Raw genomic sequence first — 10,132 nt, forward strand, 5'->3', positions numbered from 1 at the left:
CGGCCTGCGTTACAAGTCAGCAAAAACACAGCGGTGGGCAGCCTTGTGTGTTTCCTTCTAACACCGCAATATGTCATTTTTTTATTTGGGAGATGGGGGGCAAAAAAACACCGGGTAAATGACTTGGCGCTCGCTATTAAAGCCAAGGAAAACAGTCCCCGCCGCCGCCACTGCCCGTAAACTGCATCAGCAGTAGGCAAAATATATAATCATACTCTGAAAAGTGCAATAACAGGAAGGAGAAGAATGATAAAATCGACTATTTGCTGCCCTGGAGAAAAAGTAATGACGAGGAGGAGGTTGAGTGGGGGGGGGGGTTATTCCCATTCAGCATTTCACCATTAACATAAATAGCAGCAGCTGGGGGGGGTGGCTAATGTGCGCTGAACTGGGGTAATTAGGACATTTGGACTCGCTGTTGCTTCCACGCACACCCCGTCCATCCAGAAGCCAATGAGATTGCAGGGCCGGTGCTTCCTTTATCTAACCGCGTGCCCGGCATACAGCACCCTCCACTTCCTCTTCTCTTACTGACTTAACACCTCCCAGTTTCTCCTTGTTTTGTGTTCCCTGGGACGTGACTATCCCCTGACCTCGATGAGGTCGGTATAGGAGCCTAGTCTCGATGAAAACATTATTTTTATTGAACACTTGCATGGTTTGGTTTCATTTGTCAGTATTGTTTCTGTTAAATGAGTTTCTATTCCTTTCCTTGCAGGTTGTGAAGGATGATCACAAACCATCCGGGCCGTCATTCTCTCTGCAGTTGCGTTCTTTTCATTCTTAGCTTCACTCGCTTCTTATTTGAGCAGCGTTCAAAGAAAGGTGGGGTTTGTTTACCCTGACACAGAGCTACTGTACACGTCTGCTGCCTCGGGGAGTCGGGAAAGCAGACACACAACCTGACGCTTTGTGAGACCAAACCCACAAACGCTGGCAAAATAAGCAAAGGAAAGGTGTCCTTTATCACGCCCGTCATCACTGGCGCGCGATGAATTCCTGACGTTGAGACGCTCCTCAGAAAGCCCATCCTCCCCCCTCCTCCTCAGGCTGGATTTTCTAATCTTAAGGCCGAGGTCTCGAAATTCAGGTGAACATGAAAATATACTGACACTTCCCAGCATCTAAACCGACACGCCCGTCCCCTCTGGCGTACCTCCAGTCAGCTCCTTCTTCCACTGCCTTGCAAATAAAAAACACAGATAGGGTAGAATGGAGGACGGTAGATGAAGAGGAAATGACACTTAATCACCAGCTTTAAAAAAGCAAAGAATCAACCGTTTATGGGAATCTCTCCAAAAGAAAAGATGAGCAGTGAGGGGGGTGAACCTTTCATTGCACCGTTCACTCGTCTTTGGTGGTTACTGAAACTTATTTGTAGTCATTAAGGAATCCCGGCGAAAGCAAATGTTTTATATTCAACATTATGTTCAGAGCAAATACGCCTGGAACACGTACGTGCTTTGTAATGAAATTCAAATTCCCTTCACCTATTCACCCCTGTCAGGCTGAACATGCTCTCTACAAAATGTGGAAGGTGGCTCGCGGCGGCGGCGGGAGCAACAAGGCCCCTGCGAAGTACTTAACGGTAAACAGAAACGCCTATTTCGACGAGTTGGAATCTTTCCCTTTTAATTCACGGCTTTGCTTTTGTTCTCTCAGCGAGATGAATATAGAATTAAAGGTAAAATCAAGGTCATAGCAGCAATACAATGACTTCACCCTGAGTGCATCAGCTGGTTAACGCCATTAGCTTCCGATAGTGTAAATCCCAAACTGTTACAGGGTAAGGCAAGAATGGCAGCTCCATCGTTGCTTTCAAGTACAAACCTGTCCATTCTCCTGCCTTTTCCCTACTCTGTGCTCACATCCCTTCCTTTCTTCCACCACGAGCTCCCGTGGCTAAAAGCTTCAGAGCGGTCATAATTGATCAGCGTCTGCGGTGACAACGCCAGGATCTGTAGTGCTCTGGCTAAGCTGACACATCCAAAACAACAGTCTTCATTTACTCTCCTCCGTCTCTGCAGAGGGGACGACCTCGACGTGACATCTCATCACGCGGCTTTTGCTCGACCTCAATGATTTCCAGAGGTTACGCGAAGAACGCCGCCGTGCGTCGCGTTTCATCGGCTGCGGCGGCGGGCAGAACAATGCGTCTGTCTGGGCGAGCTCCCGCTGTTCTGCCGAGTACAGGCAGTGTTTCCCTTTGATAGCGAGGGGCACTAGGAAGCAGCAGCGGCGAAACAACAGCATCTAACTTCCCCCCTCTGATAGATTCATCTTGATAATGTTTGGCTGGCAGGAACAAATACCCGTCATTCTGCAGGAGCTGTGTTACTGCAGCTCCGTTTGTGCAGCGTGATTCACAATGGCCGTTTTGTTGATATCATTTGATAAGACAGACTCCTGCAAATGTTCAGAGGGGAAAACAGGATTTATTGTTCCCACACATTCCATAAAGCTCTATTCTTATTGTGTATCGAGCTGCAATCTCGAAGCTCAGGTTGAGGTCAGAATAAGGAGTAAAAGTAATTCCATACAGGAGGAGTTAACGGTTTTCACGCCTGAGGAGAGGCTAACACACCCTCATAGACTTTGTGTGGGCTCTATGACAAGTTGTCTCCCTTTTTAAGTACCTTTCATCCCTATTTTTCCCACTCTGGCTCCAGTGTGCGGACCAGAGTCATGTGTTCATACATAAACATAACTGTTATCCCAAGGGGGAGTTCATTTCCCCTGGCCTGGATTCTATAAATCACCTTGGGCCAAAGTAAAGAGTCTGTACTTGAGGGATGGCGGCACTAGCTTTCAACCAAACTTTTTTCATTAAGCATCCACAAAAATCTTTCCTTCCTAGTACCGTCACAGCCTGACCGAGCATTCAAGTTTAAAAAAAATATGAACTTTCCATGTTTTAGAGTTACATGTTGATGTTCTGCAAGTGCCAGGCAACTCATTTTTTTGCTAGCATTAAAGGAACATAAGATACCACAGTGGGGCACATCTCATATTTACAAGCTGTAGGAATTTCGACGGCTTCCTTCATCAATTAAACACGGTTTATTTTGGTGTATGACAGCGGAAAAAGTTTATTAGCAGCCTGCGTGTGAAGGAACAAGCCTGGAGATAGAAAACCTTGTCTGTAAATCTATTCGCTATCTCAGTCGGGAATGAATTTGGAAGGCCGAAATTTCTCCCCTCACTTCTCTTCTTCTCCTTTGTGAGGGCTGAAGGGAATGACTTCAGGCTAACGTCTCACGTCGAGAAGAGCTCTCCGCCCAGATGAGGTGATGCTCGGCTGCAGAGTGGTAACAATGAAAGCGAGCACAGGCGCAGGTATCTACATGCCGCTTAGCCCCGGCAAACAATTACAGTGTCGGGTTTCCTCCATTCTGGCAGGAAGGAAAGTCAGCGCAATAAATACATGAAGAGGATTGAGCGGATGTAAATACAGGAGGCTGCTGGATGTCACAAATCATGAGCAAATACAAGCGTGAATCAATCTTGTAAGAAAATTACACGCCGCTTTGAAATTGCTCGTGGAGCTGGTGTCCATAATGAGCTCATGAACGCAGTTGCATGCGTTACCGCGGCGAGGAGAGACTGCTGCCGTTGGCTGAGCTCCCCTATGGCACATGAGTGGACTAGACAATCAATGCGTGCACCCCTTTTCCGCGGTAACCATGGCGACAGTGGCAGGAAAGGGCATCCGCGTCACCAGGGGGCAGTGTGGGCACTGCATGTCTTGTTCACCTGTTTGCTTCACCGTCCACACAGGCACACACTCTACACTAACACACACAACTGAACAAAGTAGAAAGGAAAAACACACATGCAGAGGTAGCACACACACACAAATACACACACCACACACACACACACACACACACACACACACACACACACTGTCATCTGTTCCTGACAGCTGCCCCTTGGCGTCTAGCACAGCTCCCCCTCCCACTCTTTCTTTCTCTCATTGCTTTTTGTTGCTCACTTATTGTCAAGTCTCCACCAAACAAAACCACACCCCCTCCAGTGACACCGGCTAATCGATTATTGACGGCACCAAGCAAAACTGACTTACATTCAAATGGATGTGAAAAGATTTTTTTTCTTAAAAAGACAAACGGGTGAAACAAAGCATCCAGTTCCTTTCAGAACGGGAAAATGAAGCGAGTCGATGCATTTGCATGTTGAGCTTGAGGTCTTTCTTTCTTCCTGTCTTTCTGTTGTTGCGCCGGCTGCACCCAGAAGGACCACTTGAAGGTGTTTGGGCGGACGAAGGGGAAGCAACAAAGGTGGTGTCCTGAAAATACAAGCACCCGGCAGACGGCGTTTGGGGCTAGAAAGCACAGCGGCCCTCGTGGATGGCTGGGGTGACGGCCTGACTTCCAAAGCGTGTGATGATTGGTGACAAACAAACAGCCAGACTTGTTATTCTGCGGGTTTCTCTGCCGCCCTTATCGGAGTCATCTCATAATTTTGTTACACATGGTAAAATACAGGATGGCTTCTGACAGCGAGGATCAGATAAAGAGCAAGAGCACCTGGGAAGGGGAATGTGGAGAGTCTGACGATTGCTGCTGGCAGACGGAGACTGTTCAGAATGGCGGAGGCAAGGGATCCCATCCCATGGAAATGTGTCATGAAGGCAGCTCCATTAACATCTTAATAAAGGCTTCTCGGGCCCTGGAGAGAACGCCCCTCTTCACTCGCATAAGGGCAAAGAGTCGCTCTCGCAGCATGTCAACGACAGAACAGTTAAATTCTGCCAGTGCTGCATTGTGAGGGTGTTAGGCTTCCCAAAGGAGTAGCTCGCTAAAGCTAGCGCCGCTAAATTCCTTTATTCCCCTTTCGCTCTAGTTTCATTTCCTGTCCGTGTCTCCATCTGTTGGATTTAGTGGTCCTACAAAAGGCTTTGTTTCAACAAGCTGCCACACTGGGGGTCTTTGCTAACTTGCGTCCCTCAACAGATCCAAACCGGCCACTGTTGCACCTGCATGGTGGAGGGACAAATTTTAATCGCTCCCCAATGGTCTTCGGGTAAGATTGGCTGGAGCCACACACAGCAACATCCCCGACAGGGATGGGGGGTGGTGATAGTGGTGGTGGTAGGGGGGTCAAGTGCAGTAAACACTACAGCAGAAATGGTGGCTGTTTTTCTTTCAAGTACAAAACGTCGTCTTGTGTATCATGAAAAATGAAATGTAAAGGAGTGGCATTGATTTTTGCAGTAGGTTCTACGTGTTGCTCATACTGGGAAAGCTGCGATTTAACAATGCAGAGGCCGGTAGTCATCGCTGTAAAACGGTTTCCATGATTCAATAAGTCGCTGAAGGCGGTGAGCACAACTACTCAAGATGATGAAAATGGCTACAGCGGCATGTCTGGGCTGTTAAATGTCGTCCTGTGGTGTTTTTCTAGCATCTGTTGTTATAAGGGAATTATCGAAGAGTGATGCTGTGGCATTTCCCGCCTGGGGGGTTGGGGGGGGCTGCTATGGAGAGGAATTTGGACATTTCCAAGGTCAGTGTCCATACAGTAATAAATGACTATATGTTATTAAAAAAAATAGCAGAAGACGCTTCTTAGCTAGCACCTTGAAAACATGAAGGAAAAATGAGGCGCAACAGCAATTTGATCAAAGCAGCCAATGGCTAATGCCGTTAGCGGACAAATGAACTTTGGTGCGACAGTTCTGGCCATCAAGAAAAGAAAACCCTTACAGCGTGTCTGGAGAAACGAACACCCCAGGAGACAAGGTTAGAAAACGCCTGAGTGCCCATCCCGACAGAGAGCAGAGGAGAGAAGCTAATGTGGTCATAAATGACAAGAAAATGCAGTAAAGTCTCTCAAACCAAGCAGAGATGGAATGAGTCCAGACAAACAGGGTAAATAACATAAATAAAGTATACTGTTTATTTCAGGGGCGGTAGGGGAAATGGCGCGCCGTGCCTTAAGATCTATTTCATCCACATCTTTACGAGGGGATACGGATCACCGGATTCTATTCTTAGACACAAATCACAAGGACATGGTCGTCAAATGTGTTCTAACACAGACCCAGTAATAGCAAGGATCTCTGTGAAAACAGAGACTGGTCCATATCACTCAATGCGGGCAAGCTGCCCGACGTCATTCCCTCAACGTCAACTTTTCGCTCAATACTGTTGCACCAGTACAACCGCTGCCACGAAGTTCGGTTCCGTTTCGTTAGCCAGATGTGGAGAGACAAACCAATCGGTTCAGCGCCGTTTGTACAACCAGCGACGGCTTCGAAGAACATGTGTTGCCATAATTGTTGCATAGAGAGACTATCTCTGTTCTCCAAACGCCAGAGAAGGGGAGAGAAACTTGTGTTGTTGAATTCATCCACAGATGACACAATGAACACGCCAGACATGAGTGAATTAGACTGCGGCGTGGATGAAAAGACAGAGGCGGTTGTGATCTTTCGCTTTCCACAGGAGCCAGAACCCTCTCAAGACTAAATGTGCTCCCCGGCTGCACTCCACTTGATCAATGTCACCGTCGATCCAGGTCTCCCTTGTGCCGACACTGGTGCAAACGCAAGCCGCCATGGAACCTGGATTCCGGGCGCGAATGCGCACGTAACAAGGCCGACCGGGGCGAAGAGTGTGCGGGTCAAAGAGATTGAGATCTCTGTTGTGACAGCTGGACTTTGAGACGCTCAGATAAACAACCCATAGTGGGTGGGTAAGGGGCTGGGGGGCAATTTCATTGAAACAAACACTCATTATTTGCAGACTCCAGCAGATATATGGGCGACGGAGGACCTACATATCTGTGGGAGAATGACTCAGTGAACTCACAGAAGCACCATTATCCGCATGTGCTTGCGTGTTTGCAAGTGTGTGCGCACGCAAAAGACAGTTAGGATAATGGGGGGGGGGGTGTTGCTGTAAAAGCAAGGGAGGGGTACGCGGAATACACGGCCACTGAGCGCGTTTGCAGTATTCACTCATTAAGAAATAGGTCAAGGATTCCGCCTGCATGCGTAGCGACTTGTCAAAATCTCTCAAGCTAAACTGTGGTGAGTCTGGCTGCCTTAAAGGGAAGGGGGTGTGGGGGTTGGGAGTGTGTGTGTGTGGGGGGGGTTGCAGAGAAGAGGCGAGCAATGTGCTGTGTGCGAACGCTAATGGTGACACAGCACACAGAGGAGGCCGTAACAAGTAATTCAGCAGCAAATGATGCGGTTAAAAAATAGTTAGCAGCGCCATCGGAATTGTTGAGTGGAATTAGCAGAATGGGAAAAAGGTCAAGCGCTCGCATTCTGGCCCCTTAATTAACTCCGGTTCCTCGTCTGGCCTCGCCGCTCTTCATCAACAGAGGACGCTCTTGAGTTGCAAGAGTCAATCGGTAGAGTTTGTCACAAATGGAGGGGGTGGATGGGGGGGCAAAAGATGAGGTGACCAGTTCAGAGGTGTCTCGGTTCCCAAAGTCAAGATGAAACACCACAATTAAAGAACGCCAGAATGTGCTGCCTGGGATAAAATGATGAAATGATAAGTCTTGAATTGACTCCAATCCAATCAAAATGACTTCAGGCACCCACAGAGAGGGGATGGCGGTGGTGGTGTGTGGGGAGGGTTGGAGGCAGTGAGATATAAAACCTCAAAGCCTGATTTAAGTCTGTCCGGTCAGAACCGTTCCTCTCCAGCTGCACTAGGTTAACCTCATCGATCGGACGACCATGTGATGTCGTGGTTCTGAGGAGGCTCCTCATCGGCGAGGAGCCTTCAAAGGCGCCGCTTCAAAGTGATCCATGAGCAAAATTATAAACAGCAACGCTTTGGATCCTTGATGATTTAAAATAGAGAACAAAACCGTCCGTTTTACGATCGACGCCGGAGTCGTTCACCCCCTGTCCTTTTGCTACGGGTTAGCACATGATGACTATATATTTGTCTCGTTCACCAGCTGCTGGTCGTGGGGGCTGATTGTTCGGTGGCGGCACCACATAATCAGCCGAGTCTCTTTTTTTTTTTTCCATGAGGCTAGATTGGAGTTAATTAGGTGAATATAATCAGCGTGTGATAATCAAACTAATGCTGAGTGCTGGTTTGTTCTTCCAAAGGCATGCCCTTCCTACCCTTGTGGAAACAAAACAAACCCCCGTTTCTCTTTGAGATGGATTTTGTAACGATGATGTGAGTGAGGGGGGGGGGGTCACGCTTCAGATGCTGGAAATATCTGAAAAAAAAAAAGATTTCTCCAGGAAGGAAGCGGCTTTGATTGAACGGGCAGAGGGATTAATATGCTACCCATCAACCGTGGCAGATGCAAGTTATTTTTATGCAAATGCAAAGCGATTTTCTACTTAAGGCGGCATTTATTTTCTTTAGGGGTCATTGTCATGTGGGGGCCTTGCCGGAGAGCCGGCGGTCTGTCAGGGAATGAAGATTTGTAGGTGCCTCAGCTGGAAGGGGACAGACGAGGTCTAGACTGGATCCGAATCCTCCATCCATGCTGCAATTTTTTGGGCTTTTGTTTTTAACACTGGGGGGTGGGGGGGATATCCGACAGGTGTTGAATCCACCGCCTGAAAATAACACATGATCACCCAGAATGACTGACAATCATTTCAAACTAGACTCTGCTCGCTCAGATGGAATAGAATGTCTAACCAAGGTTCAGAAACAGCTTTCTTTCTTTTTTTAAAAAAAAATCTAAACCCTGTGGATGCTGGATAAGATGATTTTTGTGAAGAAATAATTCTGTGATGTCAAGTAACTTCATTAAATACTCCAGACGCAAGGCTCGTCTGCTAGAACGACGCTAAATGGATGCATCACATCGAGTGTAACTCGATAATGCTGGTGAATTAGGAGGCAGTTAAACTGTAATGAATGGGAATGGAGTAAGTGGCTGTAATGTAAATCCTGCTGTAGATGGAGGACGAAGATCCAACTGGATGATGCGTCCAGCTGTGAGTTTTATTTCACCTGTAAATGATGATCCAGGTTAGATTTGCTCTGAAACGCTGAGGCAGGATGTTTGAATTCATGAGAGGGTTGCAACCTGAAAATGGAAAAAAAAAAAAAAAAAAAAAAAATCGTCTCTCTTCACATGTCTCCCCGCAGTGTCGGAAATCAGCCCTCCACGCAACAAGCGTGGAACACTGTGGAACACACGGCAGCGGTGTGCGGTTTAAACACATATTTACTCTCTGCGAGGCAGATCAACCTCAACCCGGCGCGCCGACCGTCACTCACCTCTTCATTCAGACTGGATCTCCGGTTTATCCTGCTCTCTCTCTCTCTCTCCCCCCCCCTCCTCCAGTCCTGCGCAACGCTGGTTCTTCTAGGGTTTTAACTGATGCACTGGAAAAAAAATACCCCAAATTTTTCCAAACATTATAGGTTAAAAAAAAACAAAACGCGTTTACAGAGGTGTTGCGGTGAATCCACATTCACCGGTTCGTCCAAAAAAATAAATAAATAAAAAAAAATCCTCGTCTCGGGGGAAGCCTTTAAATAGCCGGATTCGTTCATTCAAGTAAAAAAAAAAGAAGAAAAAAAAAAAAGAAAAATAAAAACCAATGAATCACGAATTCAGTGCGTAAACTTAGCAGACGAGCCTTCGCCGTCTGACCAGATCTCCAAATATTACTTTACTGAGACCATCTCGGTGGAACGGCACATTCCTCCAGTTGGGGATTACGGCGTCCTCCTCACCGGTGTGCAGCGCGTCACGGCCGGGCTGCGTTAGCCATCATCGTCCGACAGCGTTAAATTTTCGCAGCGCCACTTCAGACCCGCAGCGCGGCAGTCTCACGGGGATCCGCCGGACTGACACAGATTAGCGGCTCCATCAGTGTACATACAGTAGTGGAAGTGCGCTGCCAGTGGCACAACTGCGCGCTCAGAGCCAGCCCCCTCACGCTCCCCGCCACGGAGCGCGTCCGCCCCAATAATTAATAATGGAAATGTTAAAGAAACACTTCTTTCCTAAAGCGTCGTGTCAAGCCTCCAGACTGAAATAGAAAAAGAAAATATAGATTTTTTTGTAAAGCTGCATTGACTAAAACGCAGGACTAAAAACTGATGGTGTTAGAATTAAGAATACACGCATGAAGTTTCCAACATGTTTGAGTTAAGATGGATTTTTC

The 10,132-nt window shown here is 47.5% G+C and overlaps 1 protein-coding gene across 1 annotated transcript in view; it reads right to left on the minus strand.

The window, feature by feature from the left end:
- The window catches only part of plxna2 (plexin A2), a 136,601-nt gene extending 126,705 nt beyond the window's left edge, over window positions 1–9,896 (minus strand). The window contains exon 1 of the mRNA XM_068326421.1: window positions 9,237–9,896. The gene's annotated coding sequence lies outside the window, so the exon portion shown is untranslated. The remainder of the gene's footprint in view (window positions 1–9,236) is intronic.
- Between the last annotated feature and the right edge of the window lie 236 nt (window positions 9,897–10,132).

The sequence above is a fragment of the Antennarius striatus genome, chromosome 2 (genome assembly GCF_040054535.1).
Source record: "Antennarius striatus isolate MH-2024 chromosome 2, ASM4005453v1, whole genome shotgun sequence".
Lineage (NCBI taxonomy): Eukaryota > Metazoa > Chordata > Actinopteri > Lophiiformes > Antennariidae > Antennarius > Antennarius striatus.